The sequence below is a fragment of the Acipenser ruthenus genome, chromosome 2 (genome assembly GCF_902713425.1).
Source record: "Acipenser ruthenus chromosome 2, fAciRut3.2 maternal haplotype, whole genome shotgun sequence".
NCBI lineage: Eukaryota > Metazoa > Chordata > Actinopteri > Acipenseriformes > Acipenseridae > Acipenser > Acipenser ruthenus.
The window spans coordinates 40,306,942-40,328,496 of NC_081190.1; positions in this window are offsets into that span (position 1 = coordinate 40,306,942).

Sequence of the window (21,555 nt, forward strand, 5' to 3'; positions counted from 1 at the left end):
CAGATTACTGCCTGGCACGGAGGTGGTTTAGCCTGGACGTAGTTGCCCCAGCTGTGGCTGTGCACGCCCCCATTACTATGTGGGCTTCAGTTACCCTGCCATTTTTACAACATTTGTTGACATTAGTCATGGCAATATACTATTAATATACTGTAGATGTTCTGCAAATTATTTTTAATGAATTCCTGATTTGATAGAGTGCCTCATCAGTTGAGCTGCTCCAGCTATGAACCAGGGACTAGCAAGTTTAACGTGTATCATTGTTGGCACAAGTCTGAGTAATATAGTATCGTAATGATTAAAACTGAGAGGCTAACACAGGTTTCAATTTCAATAAGCAACAAAAAGCTGGGTGAAAACAATATCCCTTTGAAGTAATTAACAATATCAATGGGAGCACCTTGTGCTCAATATTTGATCTGAGTGACATACATGAAGATTAGCTGGTCTACTGGCCTTGTACACGTTTAAAGTTGAATCGTAAGTCATTTTCATAATAAAAAGGACTATTAACTACTTACTGGCTGGGGTTCCATGGTCATGTGCATTCACTGGCATATAAGACAAATTATCATTTAGAGATTTTTCAAATTACATTTTAATTTATCTTAAAATATTGCCGATCCTTTGCAGATATCTTTAACCCTCTTTAACTGCCATTTAGATTTCTCTGTGAACAAAAAGTTACAATTCAAGTGGAAACACCCTAGACGTTATAACTCAACAAAGTACAACACATGATAGTTTAACAATGTTAAACAACACATCTTCTTTGCACTGTAAAAGTGATGCCAGGAGCTTTGCAGTGAATCGGAAACACAACAAGTGGCATTACTGTATATAATGGCATTTCCAGCTTGCTCATTTGTCAGCGTCCCCACCAACATTCTCAAACTGTATGTTTGTAAATATTATCAGGACATGAAATTAATTGTGGTTTGAGCTAAATGGAGCTGACTCATTAAATCCACAAAGGACTTGTTTAGGTTATTGATTAAAAGGATGTTACAGCAGATCTGGCGCAAGCAGTATGACAGATGACATACACTGAAGACAGTAAACTGGGAACAGGACCATATGTTGTATAAATAAGCATTCTATAGCCATGTAACAATTTGAAGACGTATTCTGACATTTTACAGCCATATATGAAGTAAGATGTGAGGTTTTATCACCAAGCATTTATCAAATCACGATGTTGGTGTTCAAAAATAGACTACCTGTTGTTTAGTTTTTGTTCATGGCAACTGTTGTGAAAAGTTTGGGAGGTGAAAACATCATGACACAAACCTCACAAAGGTGCAGCTTTAAATTAACCAGGATTGACTTTAACTGGTTGGTACAAGAGGATTGCCAGGTATGGTGCCTGCCTTGCCTGATCTTTCACTTGTATTCAAAGTACACCAGAGGAATTCCAGCCATGCTATTGTGAATATCTTTACCGGGTGTAGCATGAGAAGTTACATCCCATGATATAGTGTGTCCCATGTACTGTCACATGAACAACCCTGATTCAACCTGATTCAAACTCGATGCCTGCCCCAGGGCAACCCTGCTAAGGGTGTGTTATAAAATTGACAATGTTCAGTACAGCTCTGGGATAAGACATTATGAGCCTTTGACAACTGTGAGGCTTTAAGATGTGATGTGTCTGGGGGGCGGGGGGGTTCAAAAATCAACGTTATTGTAGTGAAGTCGCGGTATAGTAATGATAGATAGCAAGTGATTTTCAAACGGAATTTGTTAATAAAATCAATCCGATAATGCTTTGAAATTGAGTCGATGAGGTTGTTAATGAACTAATTTCTCAGTAAAAAGTGTAATTGTCGCAGGTCACCTTTCTCAATGACTACATAAGGGGAACTCGTTAATCAAAATGCATGCTAACGAGGTCAAGAATAATAATTTGCTGGTATCGCCTGCTACAAGTGTACAGGGAAAACAGACACCTCCCCATTCCCAGGCTGTGTTTGTCCCTCTGCGTCGCACTGGCCGACCTGCAGGTAGAGGGGTCATTTGTATTTTTTAATCTGAAAATATATACCGTGTTACTTTGAATTACCACTGCCCTTGAATAAGCACTGCATTCAGATATCAGATTTGTAATAAACGCCACTCTCAATAATGAAACATGTCATTTTTTTCCCCCACCCCAGCTCGGATAAATTCAGCACTTAATAAAGAAACGCATACAAAACACAGTATGGCAAAACATTACAAATTGAAACAAAATTAATTGAATAAACCTGAATAAAATGTATTTAAAAGAATACAATTACACACTGGAGCATACCGGTATTTTACTCTAAAGTTTATGGAACCCAAACAAAAAAAGAATACCGTAGGTACACAGCACTATACACACACATATATATATATATATATATATATATATATATATTGTGGAAAGACCACTGCCACTCTCGGGTTCGTTGCCCCTTTAAAAATTGACCCAGGACACAGACTTGGATTTTTCAGCGTGGTTGCGCTATTTTTAATAACAAGACAAACAAAACACAAAAATAAACACCTAGCTCTAAACGAGCACTAACTAACACACAGGAACCTAACTAGCACAGGACAGCTAGGCCGTTTACCTGTCACACAAAAACCAACTTTACTCAAACCACACAGGTTCACAACTCACGTTATTTCCTCTTGACTGCTAGGACACAGAGCACCTCTTCTCCTCCGCAGCCCCGAGCAAACTGACTGCCTGTCTTTTATACCCTGCACCTGGTTCTAATTTCCAATTACCGCCCAGGTGCAGGGGATAATTAAACAATAAAACAATTAACCAAACTGAATTAAACAATAAGCAAAACAATTAACTAAAACCCCCTCCCTGCTGTGTTACAATATGACTTAGCAAGAAAAGTAATATATTTTAGTTGTAATGTAGGAGATATGTGATTAGATAACATGTATCTTACTGTAATTTGGGTAACTTGTGGTATTCATTGTGAAGTAATTTTAGAGAATGTCTTATGTAAGCAGAGGTGCGGGAACTAGGGGTCCTGGGGGTGCGGTAGCTTGAAGTACAGGGGTGCTGTGCACCTGCACGTGCAATAATAAATCCTGCTAGTTTTGTGAAGCTGTGTATGTGCAGTGCACTGCACCCTTTTCACATTGCTTTTGAACACAAGCGATCGATAATAGACCAACCAGCGCTGACCGTCCTTGTCTTCAACGACTACTGTAAATAAAATAGAACTGTGCAACCTGTTTTTACAAGTAAATGTTTCTAAATTGCAGTATTTAAGTGGATCATAACGGTATACGTTACTTTTCGATTAGTTTGCTCTAAACGTTGTAATAGAAATGTTACAGAAAATAGAATTGGCTCGACATAATGTACTGGCATTTTGTACTCCTATAACCTTGCTCACATAACCTTGTATGCTTTGCCTAAGATAGTTTGTTACAAGGAACCGCAAGGTGCCTACACTGCAGCTGCGGCTGTGAGATAGAAGGATGAGCCAGACGTGTCTTTTTACACGTATACCCAAACCACCCATCCTTTTATCTGCTTGCTTAGTTTTATGCCACGTATGCATAGTTATAAGTTTTCTCTTATATGCTAAAACCTGAATCATCATTGGCTAACCCTCTGCCTTGCTGACAGTTTTAAGGTATATAAGAAACTGATCTAACTCTGTATGTTAAAAACACTGCTCGATAATTATCTAGCACCCTGTGTGTTGAGAGTGTTTTCAGTTTGCAAACTTAAGAAATAAAGGCCTGTGTGTTTTGAACTCGCAGTCTCTCTTCCTTTTATTAGAATTTCCACGACAACGTTTTATGTTAAGCATGTTGTAGCAAGGACTGTGGTTAAATATTTTTTTTTTATTTAAATAGATAAACAGGCGTTGATTTGCTGGTGGAGGATATCTTAAGATATGGATACAGATATGTCACTAACAGAGCATTGCATTTAAAGAACCAAAACCCTAAATATGTATTTTAGTGATGCGCGATTAACCTAAAATACGATTAATTTCCGATTATTAAATTAAACACCGAAACCGACTTCGAACAATTAATAAACTGCACAATTTCAATCGATTATTATACTATAAAACTTAACGTCTTCTATGTGGTCACGCATCATAAAAGTTACTTCCGCATTCCAGCCATTTTAGATTCCAGCGGTTCACGTCAGGCAACCACTCGGGGATCTGTAGTACAAGAACCTCGAGACCCACCCCTCTGTTAAAGTTCCCATAATGCATACAAAATGGCGTCACAAACAAAAACATACAGGGAGCATAGCGTAGTGTCAGAACTGTTCGTTAATTGTATTAATACTTGTACTGTGATTCTTGAAATGTATTTTTGGTTTACGACTGTAAGTCGCCCTGGGTAAGGGCGTCTGCTAAGAAATAAATAAATAATAATAATAATATAATAATTAGTAATTATTAAATGAAACATAATATAGGAATGGTAACCTGAAACAAAATATAATTAATTATTTGTTATAGTATTTTCTTTCAGGTTGCCATTCTTTCTTGTATTACGTTATATTTAATGAATTAATAAACTGCCAGCCATGTATTATTATAATTATTATTAGTATTATTATTATTCTTGACTTCAATATAATGCATACTGTATGTTTTGTATGTTTGAAAGTGCTGTTGAAAAAAGTTATTGAAGTTTTATTGTAGTTTTTAATTAGAAATAATAATAAAAAAAAACATTTAATCAGGCATCTTTTTGTGACTGTTTTCCCCCTAAGAATGAAAATGATTCTACAAGCATCAGTCAGTTTCACCCTATTTCCCTATTAAACGTAGAAGGCAAGATTTTCTTCAGCATTATCGCTCAGAGATTGTCAGCTTACCTATTAAAGAACTGCTTCATTGACACTTCAGTACAAAAAGCGGGCATTCCAAGTTTCCCAGGATGCTTAGAACACATCAATGTGATCTGGAAAGAAATTCAATCAACTAAAAAGGAGAGGAAGGAGCTCCATGTGACATTCCTGGGACTTTATGGTAAAGGAATACTGCAGCTGCCAGTCTCCGCTCTAACCGAGGAGTTTATGTGCGCCAAGGTCCGACTGGAAATTACATTAGTAGAGTCACACGACAAATGCGTAAGGGAGGCAGCATCTTTGTTGAAAACTGGAAGAAAGTGGGTGGCAAAGAAAGCCGTGGAAGATGCAAAGGCTGCTCTTCGAATAGTTGATATCATGGCACAAGGCAGCCCCAGCTCAATGAAGCTGGTAGTCAACGAGGTGCAAAAGCAGGGGGAGATCATGAGGTGCGTAAAGGCCTTTCCCAGGCCAAGCAGGGAGAATGGATGAGATGGGAGAGTGTGGAACAATGCAAGATCGGCTGGCAAGACCTATGGACCATATTGCATGGTTGTCGAGTTTAGAATAGTATATCTTGGTGTTATTTTCATGGTCTTTGCTTAAACTTACCCCAGATGAGCCCTCAGATGAACTCTGGAGCCGGGCCTACATAACAATATTGTTTTACTTTCCAAAAACCTAGTGCAACATATGTTCTGTTGAAACATTGCATCCCATTCCATCCTTTTAGTTTATTCTTAATGACTCAGAAAGTAAATACAGCTGTGTCAAGACGTTTACATGCGTACTACAAAAAGTGGATACATGCATTTCCTTTTAATACAACACACTTTGTTTCTATGGAAACAAAAGTGGTTCTGGGCATATTTTTTTTTAATCAAGGATGCAAATTTATGCGACTCAAATAATGTAAAGAAAATATTTGACATAAAATAATATAATAATTACCTACTTTGCATGAATGTAACTAATGCATCCCCATGTCTGCGGTCATACATCAATTAGTTGTTTAGGTTTAGTCTTAGTGGTCCACTGTTTCTATGTCAATATGTTGAAATTGATTTATCTAATGATAATATCTAATAATGTGTAATTGAAAATACTGTTTGTCTGAAATAAGACAAAACTTATATTTCAAATTAAAAAAAAAGAAAACTAAAAACATATTTTGTTTGTAACATGTGTAAAACAGTACCCACATACTTCAAAAATTTCCAAAAGCTTTGGTTTATGAATGGAAAGGATCCCAAGCTTGCCTCAGTAATCTTGATTCATATTTTTCATGGTATCTTTGTATACAGTAGGTAAAGTATCACATCCTTATGTGGTTAATCCCTGTTTCTTAAATTGGTTGTTTTTACAATTGAAATGCTTTTGGCCTGATTTGGATTCTCGGGAAAATTACATTTTATCAGCACTGTTTTCCTGTACATTTAATATCATAATATTATCAGTTATGTTTAGTTTTAATTCTCATTTTCTTTGCATAGGTAGTTTGTATACTGTATAAACAGACACACTTTTCTCATAGTTGCTATTTTACTATCATGTTTTGCTTTTATTTACTTCTTGTAATAAGACATGTACTTACCTCTTGACTACAGAGCTTGCTCTTTAGTTGAATAGTAAGTCCCATTCAATTCAATGGGCTGAGATGCCAATTCATTACATCATTTTCTTCATAACTTAATATTGGTATATTTTTTGGCTAAGTCATTGCCTAGCAACCTTAACAGTACTGTCAGTTCAACTGAAAAGCTTTTACAAATATTTTTAAATGACCTGGAGGTATGCACTGTTGTTAAGGTGATAATGTTTCTCAGTTAATCTGAGCTACCTAAGGAATATGTGACATTGAAGGAAGTACATTCCTAGTCTATTCAATCTTAGTTGTACGTGTATTGCCAAGTAGAACAAATGCATACATTCATAATGAAGATGAGTCACAGCCAGATGTACCTAAAGACAAGCCTGTAACTTGAGTTCCATTTATATTCACATTTGATTTATGTATTAGGTTTCTGTAAAAGGATGATGTTATACAATAGTGTAGCCTAGTTAGCTCAATGAAAATATTGAAATATTTCAATTATTATTAATTATTATTATTATTATTATTATTATTATTATTTTATTTATCTATCTATCTATTTATTTATTTATTTATTTATTGGCAGACCCCCTTATCCAGGGTGACTTACAATTGTTACAAAATACCACAGTACAAAGTATCACATTATAAAATATCACATTACAGAATATCATATTACATCTGTAGAAACAAGGAGATTCTGCTGTAATTATGTGTCCTGATGATTGATTAAAATCATATATGTGATGTGGATGGAAAGGTGATACTAACCAAACTAATTTTGTGTGCCTTTATTCAATAGCGCCAGTAAAACACGGCTGTAATGATATACGTTTTATTGGATATAATACTTACTGCATTGTTTCTATGTATACTTATTTAACTGTTTACGATGTGCAATGCCAGGCACCTAGTCTATATTACACGAAAGAGAAGACTGACAATTGGAGCGGAAAAACACAAGTGGAAAAATGCTGACACAGATTGTGGTTAGCTGATGTCTCTAAATTCTCTTGGTGTTGACCCTGATCCAGACATGCAGGCACAGTGTGTTAATATGGATAAGGACAGCCTTGATAAGAAAAAGCTTGAAATAAGATGAAGCGTCTATGGAACGAGTTGTATAGATCTGTTACAGGAAATGTGGGGGGTGTTTTAACTGCTGCAGCTTGTAAGTTCTATATATGTGTCACAAAGACGGCCGGAGTGGGTGGCATCAGACCAGATGCAGGAAATAAACAGACAGAGAGATGTGGTTTGGTGAAGCTGGGCGCGTGATCGTGCTCAGCATTTAATAAACAGAACAGAAAATAAAAGGTTTGTAACAAAAACACAGGACACGGCACTATACGCCAAAATAAAAAGACAAACAAAACGTACTAAACACTTAACAAACGGTGCACGGAGAGACAAACAAACACGGTGAGTACAAACACTTCTAGATTATTATTAATTTACTTCACGTTCTCCTTCTCTCTCACCCGTTCTCCACTCTCGAACACCCAACCTCGAGTGAATGCTACGTGTCTCTATATATACTGTTGTGCTGGGATTCAATTACTAATTAATTATTCACTTGAATCCCAGCACGTGAATTAATTCTGTGCAACCCCGTGCTCACATATTACATTTAACCAGCACGTGAAGTGATTTGTGCCCTCCTCGTGCCTAAATACAAATCTACCTTTTTAAATCACACGTGAAACACAGACCCGTTTATATCCCGTGTACCAATGACTATACACCAACATTAACACATGCACGCAACACATAACACATAAATGCACACAGGGGCGGGGCACATTGCCACAATATGGAACAACAAAAGGGAATAATGTAGGTGACATTGGTATTGATATATTGGGTAGAATTCCACTGACAGCTGAAATTAGTTTAGTTTGCTCAGGGTCAGGAGATGCTTGGGTTGTGTTCATGAACATTCTGTTGTAAGAGAATTCACTCAGTCATTAATTTGCAAATACCCCTAGCATCACTGGTAACAGGACCCTGGTTACACCCACCCACACTGAAATCTGACCATGACATTGCAAGGCAGATTGAACCATAAAATGAATCTAGAATTATGAATGTTCCTGCAGGGCTGTTATCTGCATGTGGATCACTGGAGCATAATCCCAGGTGATGGTGGTGGTTGAGGTATAACAATCAGAGTCTCTGCAGCTTTAGCATATGGATCTGTAGTTAAATAAAAGTGTCAGATAACCCCGTCACATTTCTCTTTCCCCCTTTGTACAGAAAAAAAGTTTCTTCAAACAATTCATTATATTTAAGTGAAACTATCAAACCTTTTCAAAGCAAGCTTCACAGTGAAAGTCAAAAGTGGATATTAAACAGTCGTAGTTATATTACATGCCCATTGTGTTTTTTAAATCAGCCTACTGATTGAAACATATGTGCCAATAAAGACCTGAAAACCAACAAGCATGTATTGTAAGTAAATGAATGTGTATACTTTTAAAATAATTACTTTGTAAAAATCCCCAATTCAAGTCCTAAATACCCAGCACTTTATGGTCCAAACGCAGTCATTTCTGACAGTGCCTAAATCAGTCAGATAATAAAAGGATGGTTTATCAGATGGGTCGAGTACATTTCTTGTTTTAACACAACCTCAGTCAGATTTCAAATAAGGATAGGTTTAAAACCCAGAACTATATAGCTTCAGTCAGCACTAATACTATTGCAATGTTTTTTAGACAATGCTATATATAATTAGCACAAGGCTCCATATATTATATGTGGTGTGGCAGGGCGGAAGCTATTCCCCAATTAGGTAATTGAGTGCCAATTGGGGAATGGCCTCAACAGGAAGCTGAATCCTTTGTTGGGGGAAGGAGTGTAGGGTGAAATGTTGTACTGTGTTTTTTGGTAAAACAATTGAGTGAAAGCCATTGCCCAGCCTGAATTCAGGTGACTGTTATTTTGTGTAAACATTTTGTGTTGGCCCATGTTTCTTTATTGTTTTGTGTTAAATAAAAGTGTGCACAGCGCTTAAACTGCAGCTTCTGACTGTGGGTTTGCTTTCCTGCCGCTGACTAGCCTTGACCGCAACGCTTCCCTGCTATATGGAGTTACAAACATGAAGAAAACAAACTATAATAGAGAATACCATGGAAAGAGTTACTTCAGGGTGATGGAAAGCTACTAATATGAGTACTCAGGTCCAATCAAAAACAAAACCAAAAAAAATGAAAAATGAATGTCCAAAATTTCGTTATAGATTTCCAGTAAAATAAAATGTTATTTTTAACTAGGATAATGTATGTTATTAAGTCATTAACCTTTGCTTTCTCTCTTTGATCAGTTTTAGAATTGCTTAAATGGACGATTTGTGGTTGTGACCAAAGAGTAGCTTTTTCCATTGAAACAGGGAATGTCAAAAATAAAAAGAATCATGTTTTTGGGTAACCAAGGCTGAGATTTGAAAATATGCAGCTTACAAGTGCAGCATGTTTGTTCTACATATCTAATATGTAATGAGTATTTGAAGAATATGATTCTGCTTTTATTTAGTAACTTAAATTAAATTAATTCAATTTAATTAAATAAGTTGACCAGCTTTGACACATAAATACAGGAATTCAATCAAACTCTATTATGTACTGTAAAAAATAAAATGTTCTTTTTTATCCCTTTAAATGTTTCATACCATTTAAAAAAAAAGAAAATCAATGTCGAACATCTAAAGGAAAATGAAAAGCAAGTTAATATACAGTACACTAAATAATTGTAAACTTCTGTTTAATTCTCCCCCTATAAAAAGATAAGTAGCTTTACATCTCATTTATAAATCAGTAAAATAATTACGCTAGACAGCATGAACATAACATTTCTAAATACTGGAATTATAGCCTTTGATTTATATAACTAACTTAAGATGGAGGAAATCTACAAATGTCTTTCTTATACTCTATGTAGGTAAAAAAATGCGTTGTTTTGTACTGTATCAGGTTATGAAATTATGAAGCTGTGGCATGACAACAAGTGTTGGAGTATTGGTATAAACTGACTGGAATTAACCAGGGCAGTAACTCTAAAGGGTTATCTAGTTTCAATTTTGTGGAAAATGCAGCCTTTTATGCCATTTGGCACCAGGGATTGACTAAGCATGAATACCAGAACACTTTTTATAGGATGCATTGTTCATAAAAAGTGGGATGTGATTGACAATTACAAAACTTTAAAGTAACAAGGTAAACAAAACTGCTATAGATTTTAAATACGTCAAAAATTAGTTAGCAGGATTATGTAAATACACAGATACATGTATATTTTGGCTGTTATTGTCCCCCACCATGTTTTGGTATAAATGATTGAGAATATCAGATTCTGAGGATATAGGGATGTCTATCTCTGTATGTTCATCAGAAATCAGTTGTTCTTTACATACTGTTGATATATGCCATGGTCATCACCTTTTTCTTCATACTGATAGCTACAGACTTTGTTTTTTTAAAGGATTCAAATGATATTTTGACAGTTTGTTGAGTACTTTGGTGTGCCGTTAATCAAATGTTGTTGTTTTTTTTTTTCCTGTATGACCTCAGAAATAGCTTTCGAACTTGCCAGCTAATTTCTCTTCCACTTCCTCATTCCAGCAGTGATAGCTCACTTTTACTAAAAATGCATGCGTTTGAATTCCTACTGACATTTATCAGCCAGAAAGGCAAGGGCCATTTACAAAACCATGCTCCTCTGCGACTAATTAGATATTGACAGAAAGCAAACCTCGGGACAGAAACAAGCACCTGAGCTAGACAGGAACCCTGTTTATTAACAACCCATCAGTCTTTGTAGAAGTCTGCTACAATACAAACTCTTCACATGTATTTTCTAACCAAATATGTATTCACCAAACACATGCTTTCAACAATTAATTAATATATGTTGATAACAGAGAAATCAGGAAACAAGATTTATTTTATTTAGCAGACGCCTTTATCCAAGACAATTTACAGAGACTAGGGTGTGTGAACTATGCATCAGCTGCAGAGTCACTTACAATTACATCTCACCTGAAAGACGGAGCACAAGGAGGTTAAGTGACTTGCTCAGGGTCACACAATGAGTCAGTGTCTGAGGTGGGATTTGAACCGGGGACCTCCTGGTTACAAGCCCTTTTCTTTAACCACTGGACCACACAGCCTCCTATAGATAAGAGTTAACAATCACAGGCTGCATAGAAGGCCTATTAAATATGTCACACTCAATTTATCAGCCATGTACAGTATATACTGCTAGGAGTGCCGAACACCCTAGGCAATGCCTAGCTTTCTTGTAAAATTGTAAAATTGTATGAAACGTTTAGGCATTACTAAAACCACATTCTTAGGAGTGCCATTTTATTTTTTTGCTGGATATTTTAATAGATTAGAACAAAACTCAGTACTCAAATTGTCTATTGGTGCCAGGCTTGGCCAGTGCTGAGAGTTTTGCTCTGGTGCCAATATGAAATCTTATGTTGACATGTTTACAACACACTGACAAACTAACATTGTCGAACTAATAACGGATTTCTGGCATCTTTGATAATCTGTTTTAAACAGCTTGGAAAAACTCCCTGCAAACACTGTGCTTTTTCAGACTGAGTAATAAAGAAATATTTACAATAAAACTGTCATTGGTAAGTCTGTTTCCTTAAATCAAATCACAAAATTCCTCTCAGAAGTAACAGTCATTCTTTAAGCTCTTTGGCTGAAAGGGTAATTTTACTAAAGCTTTACTGTATAGAGGTATTCGCTAGTAAATCTAGAGAAACAGTATAAATGCTCTAATACAGTAAACCCTCCATTTCATCACAATCCTGTTTTGTTACCATTACTCAATAGTTGAGCCTCCCTTCCCCTTTTTTTTAGCATGTCATATTTTGTTGGAACCACAGCCATTTCCTTTGTTTCATGTATACCTTCTCCTGGAAGGTTACTAATATCTTTAACATTTTATGTGAAAGAGGTGTTGTAACATTAGTCAATGTTTTCATTAGAATAAGTAATGTTAAATAACTGTAAACAAGCTAACTCGTAAAATATTAAAACAAGAAAACATTTTAAAATTGGTGCTATCTAAACCTAGTTGCTTATTTTTCAGTTCTTTACAGCTAAACGGGTCAACTTTTAACAAAAGATGTTGTCTACAGACAGCTTTTGAACAACTACAAATCAGTTACTTCATGAGCTGAAGAATTATTAAATGGTATAATTATAATTTATGTGAATTATAATTAGGGCCTCTGATTTTCAGTGTTTTCCACCGACTTTTCTACTCTCCTTTAAAAATTCAATTGATACCTGTTAAGACTTTTGCGTATCTCAATCACAACTTAAAAACATGTTAATAGTAAAATTGATTTCACACAGCGTGGACGGTGCCAGTTTTTGTCCGGGCTGGGCAAAGAGGCCAAACTTTGCTGGGGACCCCAAGGGGGTGTCACATTGACACTGTTGCTCCTGAGGTGGGGGATGGGAAACCGACAGGGATTGCTTCTCCTCATCGTGCAACAGCGAACCTTACTGGCCAGACACCGAGCACATTCAGAGTGGATAAATGCGGTGAGGAGAAAAAGCATAACTGGACATTCCAAATTGGGAAGAAATAAATAAAAATAATAATTAGTCACTCTAAATTAAATGATATAATACATTTGACTTCCTTTACAGGGTTTTTCTATGAAACAACGATTTTCAACTGCGCTGTGACAATAAGACGTAGCTTATTTCATATTTTTCTTTTACCCATACTGTAAAGATTTCCGCATCTGTGCTTGGAGGAGGGGAAATGTCTTCACGCACGAGGTGGTCGATGTGACATCATCGGGGATGCACTACATTTCAGGGGCTATGCATGCACATACGGGGCTAAAGCCAGCTTAGGTATCTGCTCAAGTGTAAACGGGTGGCTCAAATGATGAATCTTTTAATCTGAATGAACCTAAGCCAGCTCAGGTCTGAGTTGTAAGTGCTTCTTGAATCCCCACAGATGACATTAAGTAGTTTATCCAAAGTGCAATTATCGAGTATTAAATTAAAAACAGATACTCCAAGTGTTCTACTCTCCTACAACCTCTTGTGATCTTCTAATGCTAAATGTTTATCCACATTTTGTTTCACACCTTTAAAATAAAAAAAGAAAGTTAAGACAGAAATATCCTGAGACAGGAGGAGTCGTATACCCTATCCACACTACCTGATTAGTGGCCAATCCACACACATTCCATGTGACTGCAATTCACTTCATTCACAATTACCTTTTCAAATGTGTTGCTCATGTTGTTCGCACATTTAAAAGAGTGTGAATATTGGACGCTGTTCAAAAGCAGGCTCCACTTATTTTTCACATCAGGGAACCAATTTAAATCCTTACACCTAAACAGCAATTTAAAGCTTTCTAACAATGGCATTTTGTTTTCTTTTTAGAAATAAAAAAGGTGTAACTTGGGTTGCGGATGAAACCACTGAAATGTGATTGGGCAGCTGAGCCAACCTGCTGCAGACAAGTAAAGCAAATGCATATTGCCTGCTGAAACGCTGTTATTACTTAACTATTACTCACACAAAATAGTGGTATAGTGGTATGATTACATTTCTTTAAGTAGTTTCACATGATCAAAACCCTAAGCAATCCAACCCTTCAGACATACCCTGAGAGTATGTACGTTATTATCATTTATTAAATGGCCACAATTCTCTGCCCATTTTTCACTTAGCATACATAGTGAACCCTGCCCTCATTTTAGGCAATTAACTGTCACAGATAATTAGCCACATTAGCACAGCCATGTTGAGCTTATTTTATTCCTTGGATCCAGGGCAGCTCAAGAAGCTAACACCGTACTGTAATAGTTCCACATTCCTTTTAGGGCTTCATTAGTTCAGTAATATTCCCTTGTAAACATTGTGTGGAAAAGACTAAAAAAGAACAGATCCAGGCTTGTCTGACTGCTACCCAGAGGCTTGAGAACCACCCACCCTTTTCTATTTTCTGACACAACAGGCAACTCTGGAATATAAACTTAACATACAGCAAGGGCAGGAAGACACATCACATCATAAAGGTTTAGGGATCCCTTTGCAACATGTAGTGCAACCGCTTATCAGACTAATAGCAAACTGAACTGCAATACACTGTCTAACTAAATGCAAGTTCATATTTTGCTTTCAGACTAAAACATTTATACTTTTTAGCAAAGAGGTGTGTTTCAGTTTAACACTGACTGTACTTTTATTTGAAAAGTACAGCTCAGGTTAATATTTAGCTTTATATAATTATTAATTAGTTATGTTCCTAACTTATAATACACGTGTTTTATATTTAATTTAAAGAATACATGCAATGAAAGGTATTGTACTAAATAGTTCAATAATGTTTGTATTACATTTGACTAAATTGTATAGATTTGTAATTACAGGACTCTATGAACATTTAGGAGTGTTCTTTTTATATAAAAAATATGTTTAAATCTAATTTAAACAACTGAATTCAGATAATTTGTTTCCTTAGGTCAAGCTCTGCATCTGCTAAGCAAGGCAGAGAAGTAGAGAAGTACCCTACTCAGCTCAGTCCAGACGGTTGTCATGCTGATGCGCTAGGGAGGCCGCACTGTGGATGAGCCAGCATTGCAGCCATTGTTGGCAGGTTTTGCCAGGGAGGCAAAAATAGGCTGATCCCTGGAGCCAGCATTACACTTCAGCCATCAACACCAGGCAGAAGGATATCTACATCATCAGATGGAAGGAAACGCAGATGGATCACAATAGTGTACAGCAAAATAAGCTATGTCTTGGTTGGTGCTTACCTTGGTGAGAGCTGAGTCCAATATCAGCATGAAGTTTTAACACCTACTCTCATGTAATGGAAAACATGGAACAATGTGTTTCGCCTGTTCATTCTGTTGTTAGATTTGAATGAATGTAAGACAGATTCTAAAATGCGATCCAGTAAGAAAAATAGCCACTCAAGAGCACTGAATATGAAAGAGTTGCTAGATGCTAGACATCTCAGAAAGGAATTACTTTTCCTTTCAACGTCTCACATATTTTAATTGAAAAAGAATTGAAAAATATTGACAAAAGTAATTTCTATCAGCTTGGACAGAAAAGAGTAAAACCCTAACATGCACAAGCGTGGTTAATTGGAAATGAGAGAAATAAGCCCTGCACAAGTCTTGATTAAGGCACTGCTTCTGTTGCGTTGGCCCTCAGAGCAATATAGTTGTGTTTTAGCAATGCTAAAACAACATTTAGTGGCCATCGAACTGGAAACTAGATCTTGACATGTATGCAACCAGACGACAAACCGCATCAGTTACCTCTTTCTCAAGCTGTTCCAGCCAGCAATGTATTTTGTGGTTGTATGTGTCATTGAAAATGCATTGTTTCTAGCTTGTTGTGGTTTTTAGAAATAATGACAAAGACCACAAGATAAGCATCCTAGATAAAATCACAAATATTAAATCTATTGTTAGTCTTCTTTGCACAAAGTTACATAATACATGTGTCTGAGCATTTGGAACAGTAGTAAACAAATTCCGATGAATACAAGACATCTGTCATTCATGGACTGACGTGTTCAAGAAGCCTGTGTGCATTCCAATATCTTCAACAATTTGATTCCAATATTTTGCTGTTTAATTGCTTAATGATGTATAAAATATATAATAAAACACTAAAAATGATTTCAGACAACGCATTCAGAATAGGAACAAAGAGCTATGTGAGGCTGTTTAGTAAAGTATTCAAAGAAACTGATTAGTAAGTAATTTGAACAGTTTGTGCACCAGTTAGTTTGTGTCAACCAGGCCAAGTGATAGCAAAGTGGTGTCTTGGAGTGGTTTGAGAAAAGCAAAGAAGGTTGTGCTATCAATTATTGAACACAACGAGTGCTGTGGGTGGTTATGAAAATCATATTTTGGCAGGGGGGGTTCAAGATTGTTCAGAAATGTTTATTTATTTAGCTTATTGAGGGATTAAAGATTTCTTGTTTGTTCATTGAAACTAAGGGTGATATAACCAGTCCCTTTATTCAGCATTTGGCCTTCTCTGTCACATCTTTAGACAAATCAACCTATTTTGGTTGAATTATACTAAATCAATTTAGTGGTGCTCTGATACAAGCGATAATTGAAACACCATACATATCGCCTTTTATATACAAATCTTGCAGCACCTAATTCAAAGTCTCCCAGACTGTTTTTAAGTAAATCTCAATATTTTTCTTGAAAAAGCACTGACATCACTCAGGTTGTCAGTTTGAATCACTGTTCTTGATGTGGGGTTAAGGTTAGAGTTAAGGTCATGGTTAGTATTAGTGTAAGGAACTACTTGACTATTTTGAACCTATATTATTGTTTTCAAATGGCTGGTGTTTTTATTGTCCTACTCACTGTCAACTGTCAATTTTTCTGGTTGCAAACTTCAGAGAATTTGTCTGGGAGTTTCTCCTTATTTTGTCCACCTAATGGTGGGTTTCAGGTTTATTTCAGAAACATTCTGGGCTGGGCAAAGTTGTGTCAACATTGAACATTATGGCCCTGAATATCAAAAGTGTCTTTCCACAGTCCGAAACTCGCTGCCTCCATCTGTTTTAACCCCGACTCTTATCCGAACATTTTTTCCATCATAAAATTAAACACTTTTCTGCTGTTTTCTGACAGTTGGAATCGGTGCAATTTACATAAAGCTGGCGGAATAACTATTCAATATTTAAATGAGAAACCTATCTGTTAATGACACAAATTACAGTGTTTACGTCATTTCAGAATTTCAATCAATGGACTGGTGGAATTGAAAGGTAGCAAAAGCAGAAAAAAAACAAAACAGGCATGTGTTTCAGGAGATACGGAGGAAGAAGAAAAGATACATTTAATAGAACATAATTAGGGCATCTGATTTTCAGTTTTAACCGATAAAACCCAATAAAACACCCCCGATACAAAAAAATTAAATCGATGGATAGCCAATAAACACCAGAAACGAGACAACTTTGCACTTTGTCAACATTGTTCTAATTCTTAAAATAAATTATACAATATGTGCAATGCAAGTATTTTTAAACCAATCTTGCTGAGAGAGAGAGTCAGATTATGGCAAGCCAAATTATCATTAGAGATATCTCAAATTGCATTTTAAGATATCTTTAAATATTTAGATATCTTTAAATCCTTTGCAGGTATCTTGAAATTAATTTGATATTTTTGCAAATAATTTTGAAATCTTAATTTCATTTTGAGATATCTAAAAATGAAATAGAGGTATCTCAATTTAATTTACACACATTTCAAATTAATTTCAAAATATCTGCAAATGATTTTTGTACTAATGTGTTGTATAGTAACTGTTAATTTGTTATGTCTGGCGGGTGTCTGTTGCCAGTGCCTGTCACATTAATAACCTGCAGGTGGGTTATGGGTTGTTTTTGGGCAACTGTTTATTATAATTATCTGCAACTGTACCTGTTTAGTTCAACAGTCATGTAAGAGAACATTAATATACAGATCCATTTAACACTGCATATTTACTCATAGTCAGTGCTTTCATAGTCTGTAATTCCAAAGACTTTAATTTGGACACTAAAAAAGGAATATTACAAAATAAAATAACATATACAATAGTGTTCAAAAGTTTGGAAACAACAAATGATTAACAGCAAGACAAGGGGTGGGTATTCTATTGCCGATTCTTCCTCACTCAGACCCATCACTTACTAAATATCCTGGTATCTCTGAATAGATAAAAGCTGCCATCCTCCTCTTTAAAAAATATGCTAAGGATTTTAATGAGCAATCCGTCTCACAAATTCAATGGTACTCTAAATATGATTCATTTACTAACAATGCTAAATGAATGGGTGGAGCATGTGTTCTCGGTTTTACTCCATCAATCTTTTTCCAAAGTGGTGACTGCCAAAAACCTATAATAGTCAACGTAGTGTTGTCCTAGGCAGTCCTTAGCCAGAACCCTGTTTCTGAGTGTACAATGAAGAGAAAATATTATACCCAATCATTCCACTTTGGTTGCTAGTGGATCATATTTGGGGTACCACAGCACTTGTGGGAGAGACTGGTCATTAAAAGCTCTTGCATATTTTAAAAAGGAGATCATTTTTAGTAAATGTGTAGGAAAGAAAGCAGATATTACTGTGTGTAAGAAAAATTCTGCAATACATACTGTATATAAGATGCCAATCAATTCATTTTAGTTAAAATATCACTGACGTTCATTTTGTGTTCCTAAATGTGAATCCTCCCTATTACAAGTAACTGCTGAATCATGAACCACATTCTTTACATTCAGCACAACATGACACCTCTGGCATTAACTCACACCCAAATAATGATGACAATGCAAGTGTTTGTGTCAGTACTGCATGCACAACACTGTGTTCCAATTATGTGGCATTCTCTAATGACACTCCAAACTGTCTTTTTGTAGTCAGGTCAAACTTTAATCTTTTACAGTGTGATTAGTTGACAACAGTAAAAACACAAGTACTGTTTTGTTTTAATTATTGGCCTCCTTGTTTGATTATCGTACATGTTATATTATTATTATTTATTTTTTAGCAGACGCCCTTATCCAGGGCGACTTACAGTCGTAAACAAATACATTTCAAGAATCACAGTAATAATACAATTAAGAGCAAGATAAATACAATGACTTTGGTTCTAGCAAGTACAACTATCACTATTATCTGCTGTATTATTGAATTGTGGTTTGTCACACTTGTACTTTGCTTGAACAAAAGTTATTGTATTTCTTGCTCTTATTGTATTACTTGTATTGTAACACTTGAAATGTATTTGCTTACGATTGTAAGTCGCCCTGGATAAGGGCGTCTGCTAAGAAATAAATAATAATAATAATAATAATAATGACAAAATACGATTCAATAACAGAGCAGATAACAGTGTCAGTGATAGTTGCATCAGGATATAATTAAATACAAAATGCTACAGATTAAATAACACTTGACAGATTACAGTACTCTAAAGTACAGGATTAAATGCAGTAAAATAGGGGGCAGATAAGAGCAAGTAAAGCGCATTTAAGGAAGAGTGATAAGTGTCCAGGGGGAAAAAAAGGAGGAGTTCTACAGGTGCTGTCTGAAGAGGTGAGTCTTGAGGAAGCGCCGGAAGGTGGTCAAGGACTGGGCAGTCCTGACATCTGTAGGAAGGTCCTTCCATCACTGCGGGGCGAGGGTGGAGAAGGAGTGGGCTCTGGAGGCAGGGGAGTGTAAAGGAGGTAGAGCCAGTCTTCTAGTGCAGGAGGAGTGGAGAGGTCGAGTGGGGGTGTAGGGAGAAATGAGGGTCTGGAAGTAGCTGGGTGCAGTCTGGTCAAGGCATCTGTAGGCTAGTACAAGAGTCTTGAACTGGATGGGAGCGGTGATCGGGAGCCAGTGGAGTGAGCGGAGCAGTGGAGTTGCGTGGGAGAAGCGAGGCAGAGAGAACACCAGGCGAGCAGCGGAGTTCTGGATGAGCTGGAGCAGACGGGTGGCGGACGCAGGGAGGCCAGCCAGGAGGGAGTTGCAGTAGTCTAGGCCGGAGAAAACCAGGGCCTGGACCAGGAGCTGGGTGGTGTAGTTGGTGAGGAAGGGTCAGATTCTTCGGATGTTGCTCAGGAAGAATCGGCAAGTGCGTGCCAGAGTGGAGATGTGCTGGGAATAAGAGAGGCAGGGGTCCAGGGTGACTCCGAGGTTCTTAGCTGAGGAGGAGGGAGAGGGTGTGGTAGAATCCAGAGGAATAGAGATAGAGAGATTAGAGGAGGGGGAGGAGGAGGAGGGAAAGAAAAGGAGGTCAGATTTAGAGAGGTTGAGTTTGAGGTGATGCGAGTGCATCCAGGAGGAAATAGCAGACAGGTAGAGATACGGGAGGGGATGGTGGAGTCAGAGGTGGGGAAGGAGAGGAAAATCTGAGCATCATCAGCATAGAAATGGTATGAGAAACCATAGGATGCGATGAGGGGGCCCAGGGAGCGGGTGTAGAGAGAGAACAGGAGAGGACCCTTGGGGGACTCCTGTTGAGAGAGGGCGAGGTGTGGAGGTTGATCAACACCAGGTTACCTGGTAAGTGCGGTTGGAGAGGTAGGAGGAGAACCACGCCAGAGCAGTGCCAGAGATTCCCAGGTCAGCGAGAGAGGATCGTAGAATAGAGTGATCGACAGTGTCAAAGGCAGCAGAGAGGTCGAGGAGAATTAGGACAGAGGAGAGAGAGGCAGCTCGGGCAGAGTTTAGTGAGTTGGTGACAGACAGAAGGGCAGTTTCAGTGGAGTGAGCAGAGCGGAAGCCAGATTGGAGGGGGTCGAGCAGAGAGTGGTTGGACAGGAAAGCAGAGAGCTGGCGGTGTACAGCCCGCTCGAGGGTTTTGGAGAGGAAGGGTAGGAGGGAGATAGGACGGTAGCTCTGGAAGGATGTGGGGTCGAGGGTTTTTTGAGGAGGGGAGTGATAGAGGCTTGTTTGAAGGCAGAGGGAAAGAGACCAGAAAGGAGAGAGGTGTTGAGAAGGGAGGAGATGAAGGGGAGTAGAGGAGGAGCAGCAGCTTGAAAGAGGTGAGTGGGGAGGGGGTCCAAGGCACACATGGTGGGTTTGTGACCTTGGAGCAGGGAGGAGAGGTCAGAGTCTGAGGGGAGAGAAGGTGGAGAAGGAGGGTGAGTTAGTAGGGGATGCAGTGGTTGTAGGGGTTGGAACAGGCGGGGGTGCGGGGGAGGGAGAGATGTTAAAGAGTTTACGGATATCTGAGATTTTAGAAGAGAAGAGAAGAAAGAGGCAAAGTCATCAGAGGAGATAGAGGAGGGAGGAGGGGGAGGGTTTAGGAGGGAGGAGAAGGTAGAGAATAGTTTACATGGGTTGTTAGTGGAGGCTTGGATTACAGATTGGAAATAAGTACATTTAGCAGAGGAGAGAGTAGAGGAGAAGGAGGAGAGGAGAGTGCAGTAGAGGTCTAGGGCAGCAGGAAGTTTGGTTCTCTTCCATTTCTTTTCAGCAGATCGTAGTGTGATTCTTGCTGAGCGGAGCGCAGAGGAGAGCCAGGGTTGGGGAGGGAAGGGGCGAGCAGGTCGGGAGGTGAGGGGACAGAGGGAGTCGAGGGAGGAGGTGAGGGAGGAGAAGAGGGTGGAGGTAGCAGAGTCTACAG